The 11,723-nt window shown below is 47.6% G+C and overlaps 1 long non-coding RNA gene across 1 annotated transcript; it reads left to right on the forward strand.

Moving 5' to 3' along the window:
• The first annotated feature begins 4,588 nt into the window (after nucleotides 1-4,588).
• On the forward strand, nucleotides 4,589-11,609 carry LOC148182491 (uncharacterized). Its single transcript, XR_015774691.1, has 3 exons — nucleotides 4,589-7,939; nucleotides 8,071-10,709; nucleotides 11,170-11,609. It is a non-coding gene; the product is annotated as an uncharacterized LOC148182491 (long non-coding RNA).
• The last annotated feature ends 114 nt before the right edge of the window (nucleotides 11,610-11,723 follow it).

Consider the following 11,723-nt stretch of genomic DNA (forward strand, 5'->3'; position numbering starts at 1 on the left):
AGCTGGGTTTGGCCACAGGAGCATTTTGTCTGCTGGTGGGCTGAGGAAAAGGCAAAGGCAAAGACAGAGCCTGGCTGCAACATGATGAAACAGGATGAGCCTACTGAGGCTACCTGGGGCTACTTTCACTGAAGAAACCCCAACGATTCCACATATGCCATTCAGGCAGGAGACTTGCATTTCCCATGGAGCTGTGGGATGAGGCAAGACCCCAGTTAATCCCAGTTCACTGTCCCTTGATGTCAGTGGGCATTGCTATTTGTAGGACCAAGCCCATGACCACAAGGAGCAGCTGTTGGGAGTCTGGATGGCGTTTTCCGCCCCCCCCCCCCCCCCCCAAATAATCAAGGCAATGTCTCTGTGTCGGCCGGAGTAGAAAAGAGGGAGCAGCCGGAGGTCCCTCCTGGGGCAGGGTGTGGACTTCATGGGTGCTCTCAGCACCCTGGGAGAAGCCATTTGGCAGCGGCAGTAGCTCCAACCTTGCGGAACGTGCCAATTCCGGGCTGCATGGAGGCTGTTTGAGCCCGGCACCACTAGATGGTAGTGTCTGTACGTGCCCAGCCCAAGCTTTCCACCTTCTGGGCTGCTGAGTGATCATCTCCCACACTGGAGAAGGACATTTGCCCCACGGAGGTTTCCAGGGAATGGGGACACCCAGAAACCCATCCCACTGACACAGCTCCTACAGCAACACTTAAGGCTAGGATTCTTTTTACTGCTACTTTAATTCCTGGAAGCGCTAAAGTGATCTCATTCCTTGGACCCCATCAACTCCTTTTGTAAACTGTTTTCTGTTAATAAACCCCAAAAAAAAGCAAAGCACTTCCAATGCAGTCAGAAGATGACAAAAGGTGCATTTTGTCTGATTTTCAACCTAGAATAGGGTTTTCTAGGTCTCTAGGGAATTTTCTGAAATGAAACACATCTCCCCATTCATTCTAGGGAAGCAGGTTCGTGTTGGAGTGCTGAAGTCCCAACATTTTCAATGGAAATCCACTTTACAGAACAGGATGTATTGAAGGACATGGCTGTGGACGGTGAATACATTGGCATTTCAGAATAGTTCAGGATCTGGAGCATCTGCTGGGTAGAAAACTTAAGATTTGGAGGAGAAGAAAGAGCTGGAATTTAAAAAAATAAAAAAAAAAATTAAAAAAAAAAAAGCACCAAAATGCTGCATATCCCTCAGCACAAAATCACAGAATAATTTAGGTTGTTTTTTGGACTCCCTTTCCTCAAACATATTTGCTGAGAGAGTTGGGATTGTTCAGCCTGGAGAAACAAAGCTTTGGAGTGACCTAATTGTGGCCTTGCAGTACCTAAAGGAGCTGATAGGAAAGATAGAGACTCTTTTACAGGGACCTGGAGTCACAGGACAAGGGGGAATGGCTTCCCACTATCAGAAGGCAGGGTTAGATGGGATATCGGGAAGGAATTGCTCCCTCTAAAGGTGGGGAGGCCCTGGCACAAAGTGCTCAGAGAAACTGTGGCTGCCCCATCCCTGGAAGGGTCCAAGGCCAGGTTGGGCAGGGCTTGGAGCAGCCTGGGACAGTGGAAAGTGTCTCTGCCCATGGCAGGGGGTGGAATGAGATGGTCTTTAAGAACCCTTCCAACCTCTACCATTCCATGACTCTATGGTATCTCCCCACTGACTAACTCCACCTTTCCCCATAGCCCTGGGGACATGGTTGACATCCCCAACACAGATTCCAGCCATCCCCTTAGCCAGCAAGGAGCTGTACGAAGCCCAGGACACACCACAGGAGGGGACTGGCATTCCCCTCCTTGCTCTCTGCTCCTACCTGGCCTCTTCTTAAGCAGCCCAGCAACAGGAGCACAGGGAGGCTGCTGGGTCTCTGCAACTCTCTTTGGGTCACCGGCATGGGACACACCATGCATTCAGCACAGCTTAACTTCTCTCTATTTCTGCACTCCCCTTAATCTTGGGTTGAATTTTTGCTTTGCTTTACATGGCAGAGAGGCACAGTGTGAACTTGGTGTGTCTCATCAGTGCCACCCCTCAGCAGGGCACAGGAAAAGGGGCTGTGTTTGTGTGCTTGGTAGAGCACTGAAGGAGGTGATGGGTGATAAGTGGTCATGGAAAGGTAATTTAATTCTACTTGGCTTCAGCATCCAACTCTGCTGGGAGGGAGGGAATTTCACTGCATTATTGTGGCCACATTTCTTCAGATCCTGATATGGAAGGAGTGGGTGAAAGGCAAAGGAGTCACTATTACTATTATTAATAATCTCTTTTTGGCAAATTTCTCTGTGCTGACTGCCATCATGCAGGGGAGTTTTGATATTTTCTTGCTACAGAGGGCACAACCACTGTGGATAATCTGGGCTTTGACCTGGTAACAGAGGAGACTTACTTGGCCCCTATCCATGAGAGGTGGCAAGTCTGGATTCTGTAGATGGAATCTCTCCGGCTACCCTTTTGCTGTCACTCCCAAAGCCTGAAATCTCCCTGGAGAGCTTGCCCTGGCTGCTGGCAACACTCTCTGCTCCATTCAAACATTGCCTGGGCACTTCCCTAGGGCACAAAGGTGACACCCAGGACCTCAACTCTATCCTGGGCTCTATAGCTAGCAGGGTTCACCTGACTAGCAAGGAAAGCCGGAAGCCTTAGGACAGAGAAAAGTAAGGCTAGGTATCTAAGGTATTTTTCCTTGGAGGAAACCTCGAAATCTTTGGAAACCAACAGATTAGTTTATTTTTCAGAACCCACTTTTATAGGGGGTTCAAAATTCCCGTGCCGGGACAACTGATTGGTTGAAGTCTCAGCACTGCCCAGCTCCCTGACCAGTGATAACATCTGCTATCAGGGTGAAAGGGATTGGTTGGGATGCTCTGAGTTCAAATCTATCCTATCGCTGCTCACCCAGGGACTTCTTTATCAAACAAGGAGAGCCAAACTGGGTTTTTTATTTATGGCCAAATTTATTTGTCCAGCTATAGTCCAGCTGTGCTGTGACAATCCCCTCTCTTTGTTTTATTAAAAAATGCAGTGTTCTTTGTCCTCTACTGCAGGCGCCTTGCAGACCAGATGACAAAGACAACATGATGCCACAGATAATAAACTTAGTTTGAATGAGACTTTCCACTCAACAAGTCTAGTCTCCCCTAGCCAGTGATGTATCTCATGTATCACTGGAGTTGTAACATTCACATCTAGGAGCTGTTAAACCGAATACCAGCAATACAACTTTTCAAGATGGCATGCTGCAGGCTCATTACTTAGAAGCTACAATTCTACAACTTAACACTACAAACAATAAACAATTAAACTCAAAACCATTTCAATTAAAAGCACACATCTTTCTGCCATTGAGATGTGTCTCAGATGTTTGAATCTTGGGGTTCGAGTAGGGTGATGGGTAGATTGTCCTACCATTATTGACAATCTTTTGCCTCCGACAAGTTGTCAGCTTGCTAGGTTGAAATACATGAGAACAGCCAAGACTTTTGAGGGGGGTATACACCCACCTCACTCCCCCTTCCTTTGTTTTAATAACTAGGAACATAATTCAATCCCAGCAAAACATGGACCTTTGAACAAAATTAACAAGGTGAAATTTACAACTGCTTATATGCTTTGCTATCACCCGGGGTCTGCCATCATTGAGGAGCCTCCTTTTCACAATGAGGACTTGGAAGGCCTCTTCCAGACAAGGCCTCCATGTCTACTTCAAAGGAAAGGGGTCCAGCTTCTGCAAAGCCCAATCAGCTAGTCAAAGAGACTTGCTTTCATTTTTTTGTGCAGAAACACCTGGTTTGACAGCACACTTTCCCTGCCAGTCAAAGCCATAGTTTGGCCAGAACTAAGACCTAGACTGTGAGGGCTTCCCTAACATATTCTGAAAAAGAAGTCTTTCAGTAATAACTCATAGAACAGCTGATTTTGTTATCTATCTTTAACTAAATAACCAATGATATTATATATAACTTGCAAATAGCTGTAACTACGTACACATATATACAATACCTTTGAAAGTATTTACCTTATTGTCACAAACAAACCAATTCAAAACTATCAAAGAAAACATTTCTTTGTCTCAGTTTACAGGTCACATTTTGGTATATAATTAAAAATGACACATCTTTGTGTTTGTAATGTCCTTAAGATATTTGATTATTGAAGACGGAGGGACTTAAGGTATTTACTTACACAGCTATTGAACTACCACTAGCATACTTAACATCATCACTTAATGGTAGAAGGGTAAATAATGAACCTCTTTCTTTTGTTAAGACTTTTGAAATTCAGTTAGAGTTAGCTAAGGAAAAAAAAGAGGAAGGTGCTAATTTACAATATACATGGGCTAATCAACAATTCTAATTAATTTAAACATGTTTTTTGGGATGATTATGTATCTTCAATTAGTATGTTTTCTTTAGGAAGATGTTGGGGGTTAGGTATCCTTCTTTAGTTCTGTCTCACCTGTGGAATTTTTACCCATTAGTTGGGGGGAGGCAGGGAGGGGGGGAACCTGACTGCTGCTACTTAGTGGGTGCTTGAGAAACCCAAAGAGTTTGGCTGGGCCCAGGGGGGAAGGGGGCAGGAAAAAGGGAGGGCGGGGGTAGCTGGCTGGTTTCTTCAGCTTCAGAGAAGGACACTTTGCTGGGAGCTGTTGCTGCGGAGAGAAGGGAATTCGCCATCACCCAGACGGAGCTGCTGCTTCTCCTTCTTCCTTGTTCTCGCACACCCTGTCCTGCCGGGACGTGTGGCAGTGCCAGGCACCACCACGGAGCTGCTGATCCACCTCAGCCACCGGCCCAGGATCTCAGCTCATCCCTGCTGTTCCACCTCATCTACCGGCCCAGGATCTCAGCTCATCCCTGCTGTTCCACCTCAGCCACCGGCCCAGGATCTCAGCTCATCCCTGCTGATCCACCTCAGCCACCGGCCCAGGATCTCAGCTCATCCCTGCTGTTCCAGCCGAGTGTTCCTCAGAGCCCTGCAGGAGCACCGGGACTGCCCGAGGGGTTTGTGAAACAAAGCCTCTCCTCCATCCCATCTCAGCCGAGAAAGCTGTCACGGGGTCCCTGGTTCTGTTTTGTTGTTAATGCTGTAGTTATTGTTGTTTGTTTGCCTCGTTATACACACTAGTAAAGAACTGTTATTCCTATCCCCAGATCTCTGCCTGAGAACCCCCTGATTTCAAAATTATAATAATTCGGAGAGGGGAGGTCTACATTTTCATTCCAAGCGAAGCTCCTGCCCTCCCTAGCAGACATCTGTCTTCTGAACCGAGACAGGAAAGTATAAAGACATGACCTCAGAGCTGTAGGACAAACTATTTTTGTTAATTTAGAAGTTTCTGTTATTACCTTCTCGTGTATAGTTTTTAACTTTTCTGTAATCTCAAATTACTTTAGTTCTGTGATTATTGTATCTGTAGACTTAGCTGCAAAAACCGAATGTTAAAAGCCATGTTTATATTTTGGTTCAAAAATAAGAAAACACGTAAATTAGTATTTTAGTGATGGCAGTGACAGACCAGCTATATTCAGAAACCTGCTATTGACTTTAACAGGAGTTGGTGTGAATGAAACATGAAAGGTAGTTAGTGGTTTTCGATATGAAAATACTTTTGTAGACATTGTAAACAAAGTGACAGATGGAAAATATTTGGTTAGAAAATTTCATAACTGAAATTTGCTAATGAAACACTTTTAGTACTTCTATGTTTGCTTTTATGAACTTAGAATATTTTTTGGGGGGGTCTTTAAAACAAACTGTCTTTGAATTCTAAAATGTCACAAATATACTAAGTGTTATGTTGCTATTATCTAGAGTTATTATGAAGTGTGTTCAATTAGATATTGGGTTTTATCATCTGTATTTGCATTTGTAAGCATCAACACTGTAAGGTGATGAAGTCTAGATAAATATTACTGTGAATATTGTATGAGTAGAGTGCATAAGTTCTTTTCAGAAATAGTTTATTATAAAGAGTTAGGGAAAAACATTCTAAACTTAGTATGCTTTATAGTAAGGCTTTCCCTTTATAAACATATTTAGTAGGCTTTTTTGGTGTTGTCTCAATAATCTTTTAAGCTTTAGAGCTTTGCATTGTAAATCTGGCTGATTTGCTATAGATTTGTTAATTGTTAGATACACTAAAAATACTCAACAGTTTTCATCCTTGAATAAAACTTTTGCACAATTTTAAATGACTGAGAACAAAACTTAATTTAAATTTTGAAATCTTATAAATGAAATTGTAAGACTTTTGGAAGAGGAAAATAAATACCTTGGTGCTTCTTTTTCTGCGGAGGGTAAAAGACAGCCTGGAAAATTATTGTGAGTTTTATACAGAAGAAAACTATTAAATTAAACTATTTAAATATTACACAGTATTATATCGAAACTTCAATGTACATTTGAGAAGAAAAAATACTGTCAGTCATAGCATGAGGACTAAAGCTGTTGAAGGCACATAGAGTCCAATATTAGATGAGTACTTGTTTTTATGGACAATTTTGCTGTGTCCGGTGTTTGAAAACTTTACTAAAGGAGATTTTTTAATGTGTCTCAATTCGTGGGTAGTCTTCCTGGGGTTGCTTTGTATGCTGAGCACTTGCATCGTCATGGCAGAGTAGGCCGTGGCAGGCGGCGGCGGCCGGGACAGCCCTGCCCGCCGCGTCTCGATCGCGGCATCTCTTTAACACGGCTGTGTCTGCTCCACCGTCCCTCGCGTCTCAGGAAGCAGGAACGGGACCTGCGGCAGCTGCTGAAGGACCTCCCCGGAGGTTGGGGGGACCTACTTGGGACCATTCCCCTAGGATGGGGTTACCCGTCCAGACAGGTCTTTTCTTCAGCACCATATCAGTTTACTAGGATGCACAGTAGACGGGAACTCTCGCTGTTGAAGGAGCGGGGACACGGCACTGCCTGTGTCGGTACCGCCCCCGCCGGCGCCACCGGGCTTTCCGGGTCGCCCCTCCCGCCGCCTCTATCGCCGCCGCTCCGCTTTCGCAGAGGGCAGGCCGAGAAGGGGCACCCTGCTAGGAAGCGCCCCCCCGACCCCAGCCACTCGCCGCTACACGGCTCCAGCTGAGGCTGCATAGCACGGGGCGGCGCCGGTTCTTTTGTGATACTGTCAAGGTTCCCTCTAGGGCTAAACGGATCGGGGGACGGGGGGGGGGGTTATCTTGTGGTCTTGCTTCCACAGCCCTGGCATCCTTACGGCTGTCCATTGGCGGCGCAGAAGGGACCGACACGGCTGCTGCTGTGGTTGCTGGGTAACGGAATTTTGCGTTTGTTTCAGGGAAGCTTTCGGCATGCGGTGGCCCCGCTCCGCTCTGCAGCTCCTCGCGGCTGCCCGCGGCCTGCAGGGCTCCCCAGCTCTTCGGGCGCTGGCTGCTATGGCGTCTTGTAGGTTTTTCGAGCTCTGGCTTTGTCACGATACGGGCTCCGGGGTTCTGGGTACCGGCAGCTCCCTACCGGCGCTTCTGGGTTTGGGCGCGCGCAGTTTTGCACCGGCATTTCCGGCGTCGCGCTCCGCTTGACTTCCGGCTCCTGCCTGCGCGCCGAAGCTGGAAGTGGGCGTGCCAGGCGCATCCATGGTGATGAGGAGCGTGTAACAAAGCCGTGGTTTTTGCAGCCGGTGCGCAGGCGGTCCCGGGCACTCCGAGTATGCACCCGGCGGCGATAGCGGTGGTTGAGGCGCTCGCGGCACGGGCGAACCCGCGCGTGGTGTAAACGCTGCCGGCGCTGCCGGAGGTGGGAGAGCTCCGACGGATAACGGCCGACCCCCGCCTCGGTTTCTCGCCCGTCTTACGGCGGCGGTGGTGTGAGGCGGCCCACGGCCCCGTGCGCCAGCGGCTCTACGCGTGGCACGAGCGGGCACGGGTGGCGCCGGGAGGGCTCCGGCGGTGGGGCTGTCGGCTTCTCTTCCGGCTTCTGGCGCTGCGATGCTTCTGGGATCAGGTGGGCGCCCGGGAGGGAGTGCCGGGCGCAATGCAGGCACGACTTTGGCCCCTATCCTCACTTGCCCGATGCGGCATCTTCTCTCCTGCGGGCTGCCCCCCGAGCTTCGCCTTTTTGGGATGTTTTGGCAGGCTACACTGGAGGCGCACGGGCTCCGCCATCTTGAGCGGGAGCAGCTTCTGCGCCACCTGGCGACCGCCATCTTGGAGCTTTCCGGCGTGCTGTGGCCGCGGCGTTTCCAGTGCCGTCCCTGCTCCGCTCGGCTTCTAACGGCCCCGGCAAGTCTGAAACAAGCTTCCACGGCTTTATAACATCTGCAGTGTCCACAGCCGCTTTTTAAGCCTGTTGCTCATGCTTTATTCTCCGTTAAAGTAAAAAAAGGCTTCTTATTTGGGCTTTCTTCCAGCGAAAACCACTCTTCCGTGTCTTTGGCACTGTTTTCTATTTACAGGGATATATACAAAGGAATCTGGATTTGAACGAAATATATATACAAAGGAATATGTGTTTGTTATTCCACCACAAACAGCTCTGCTCATGTATTTTTGCAACTTTCCATTGCTGGGCAGCTTTACCTCCACACCTCGCTTTCTCAGCTTTCTTTTGCTGCTTGGACAGGCTGCGCGTGCTGTCCTCTGTCTCCCCCGGTCTGCTCGTGGGATGGCTGTGTGCTCACACGGGGCACCACATGTTACACGCAGTTGTAAGTTGGAGACGGATTCACAAACCAAGTCTGATAGAATGTGAGACAAACAAAAGGTTTATTGTTCAGAACCCACCTTTATAGGGGGTTCAAAATTCCCATGCCTGGACGACTGATTGGTTGAAGTTTCAGCACTACGCAGCTCCCTAACCAGTGATAACATCTGCTTTCAAGATTGAAAAATACTGCTTGGGATGCTCTACTTGAATTCAAATTTATCCTGTCATTGCTCACCCGGGCACTTGTTTATCAAACTAGGAGAGCCAAACTGGGTTTCTTTTTTATTTGTTTGCCCAGCTACAGTCCACCTGTATGCTATAACATAAAATCATCCTTCCCTGTCTCAGCAGGGTCTAATACCTTATTTTTGTAACTCCAGGTGCCACAGGGTCACCCTGCTATGATGGGGATTTCTGCACCTGGATTTATTCCAGATCCTCACTTTTTCCCTTTTTCCAGTTTGTTCCAGATGCTCCTAGCTGTAAGAGCCAGGTCAAGCTTTTCTCTTACCAGATGGGACACAGAAAGAGACAACCTTACCTTTTCTGGCTAATGATAAACTGCAGGGATTGTCCTCCCTGCCAGATACCTAACCAGCACTGTGAAAAATAGGGATGGATCCCCATGGCATAACATGATCTTCTCAAGGCTGCTGGGATCTCTGCCCCCTTTGAGCTCTGTGAAACCTCTGACTGCTCGCTTCCTCTTCAGCCCGCAGGAAAAATTACTCGGGCTTGGATTACCAGAAGAATCCTCCACCTCTAAGCATTTGGGAAATGGGTGGATTTGGCAACTCTGCCCTGGGAGAATTGTTCCAGATTATGATGATTGATAGATTGCGTTTGTGGGATAGAGAGGGAAGTGCCCCTCTTTTCTGGGGTATTTTATTATATAAATAAAAACATACACAAAATACAGGAGCCCCAAGATGAGATTTCCGGAAAAGCTTTATATCTGGTTGCACATCCAAAAGCATCTACACAGCTGCTGTCTGCTCAGCAAAGGCACTGCTGGAAGTGCCACCACAGGCATGTCACACCCCTGTGCAGTTTAAACCCCAAAGGTACCAGATCCCTCCAAAGCCATGGGTGCAGCAGCTGGTGCTGAGTGTGGCTAGACTGTTTCAGAAGCCCATGTTGCCCTCTTTTGTCCTCTGGTTGCTACCCACAGGAGCTCAGGGACCACACCAGCCAGTGTGGATGGATGGATGGATGATGGATGGATGGATGGATGGATGATGGATGATGGATGGATGGATGATGGATGATGGATGGATGGATGATGGATGGATGGATGGATGGATGGATGGATGGATGGATGGATGGATGGATGGATGGATGGATGGATGGAGACTCCCTCAAGTGTTGCAGAAAGAAGCCCTCACAAAATTTGGAAAGAGGTGAGTCAGCCTGTGCCTCCCTTTTTGCACACTGAACAAAATTACAGAATCCCAGAATGGTTTGTAGGCGACCCACCCCTGTCATGGGCAGGGGTACCTTCATTATCCCAGGCTGCTCCAAGCCCTGTCCAGCCTGGCCTTGGACTCTTCCAGGGATCCAGGGGTAGCCACTGCTGCTTTGGGCACCCCATGCCAGGGCCTCCCCAGCCTCACACTGAAGAATTTCTTAGAGTATCCTATCTAACCCTGCCCCATCAGTGTGAAGCCATTCCTCCTTGTCCTGTCACTCCAGGCCCTTATAAATAGTCTTTCTCCATCTGTTTTGCAGACTTTGCTCAGGTACTGGAAAGGGCCTCAGAGCATCTCATCTCCAGGCTGAATAATCCCAGTTCTCTCAGCCTTTCCTTGTACAAGAGGTGTTCTGTCCTTCTGATCATCCTAGTGGCCTCCTCAACTTCCCACCTTCCTCCTTTATCTTCTGTCCCTCTTCCTAGAAGGCGAAATAAATAAATACCTAAAGGGATGCTGAGAAGATGGACTGCACAGTGGTGCTGAGCAATAGGACGAGCGGCAACAGGCACAAATTCATGCCCAGGAAGTTCGATCTGAACATGAGGAAGAACTTCTTCATTGTGCAGTGACCAAGCACTTGAACAGGTTGTCCAGAGGTATTGAGCTTTCATTGTTGGAGATCATTGCTGTAGATATTCCAAAACTGTGTGGAGGCAGTCCTGCACAATCCGTTCAAATCTTTTGAATTTGAACCTATTATGCCTTGTTGTAAGAGGACAAGGGGGAATGTGTTCAATTTGAAAGAGTAGGGTTAGATGGGATATTGGGAAGAAATTCCTCCCATTGAGGGTGGGGAGGCCCTGGCACAGGTTGCCCAAAGTAGCAGTGGCTGCCCCTGGATTCCTGAAAAGTGTCAAAGCCAGGATGGACGTGACTTGGAGCCACCTGGGCTAGTGGAAGTTGTCCCTGCTCATGGCAGGGGGTGGGACAGGATTGTGATAAATGTAACCTTGGATAAAAATTCGTGAAAGAATAAATAAGTATATAACTGTATTTGTAACAATGTAGAAATTATATAAAATATAGTGTGGCCTAAGGATTTCTCCCCAAACCCAGCAGTAACTACCCATTCAGCCGGTAACGACCCTAGGCAACGTTTATCAGCCTGAAAGAAAGAGCAGGCTGAGATGCCCATCGGCTCCACACCTGGACACTCCACCCTGAGAGTCCAACCGAAGATACAATCAGGAAGCACTCAGAACCTTTCACATGCGAAAGGACTCTGCCCAGTCGTCTATTGAATCAGTTCCACGGTTCCAGGAAATTCATTCAACCAACCATCTAAACTCTTTGTTGAACAGTAACTGCTCGGAGTTTTGGCCTCGGGACACAAAATCCCTATAAAAACCTCGGACAGTCTACCCTCCTTCGTGGATTTGGGTAAATGTACCTCTGGGTATAGACCCCTGTCCACCCAGCGCTGTGCCGATTTATTTTATTGTGGTTTTTTTTTTTCCTCTCGTTGCTGGTGCTTGAAATTATTTTTTAATAAATCGCTTTTTTATTAACCCTATTTTGCCACTGCATTTATAACAGGATGGTCTTTAAGGTCCCTTCCCACCCAAACCATTCTGGGATTCTGTGCCATGTACTCTGGAATAACCCTACTG

The sequence above is a fragment of the Pseudopodoces humilis genome, chromosome 29 (assembly GCF_049639895.1).
Source record: "Pseudopodoces humilis isolate 2021_Gansu_Grassland_sample_001 chromosome 29, ASM4963989v1, whole genome shotgun sequence".
Classification (NCBI taxonomy): domain Eukaryota; kingdom Metazoa; phylum Chordata; class Aves; order Passeriformes; family Paridae; genus Pseudopodoces; species Pseudopodoces humilis.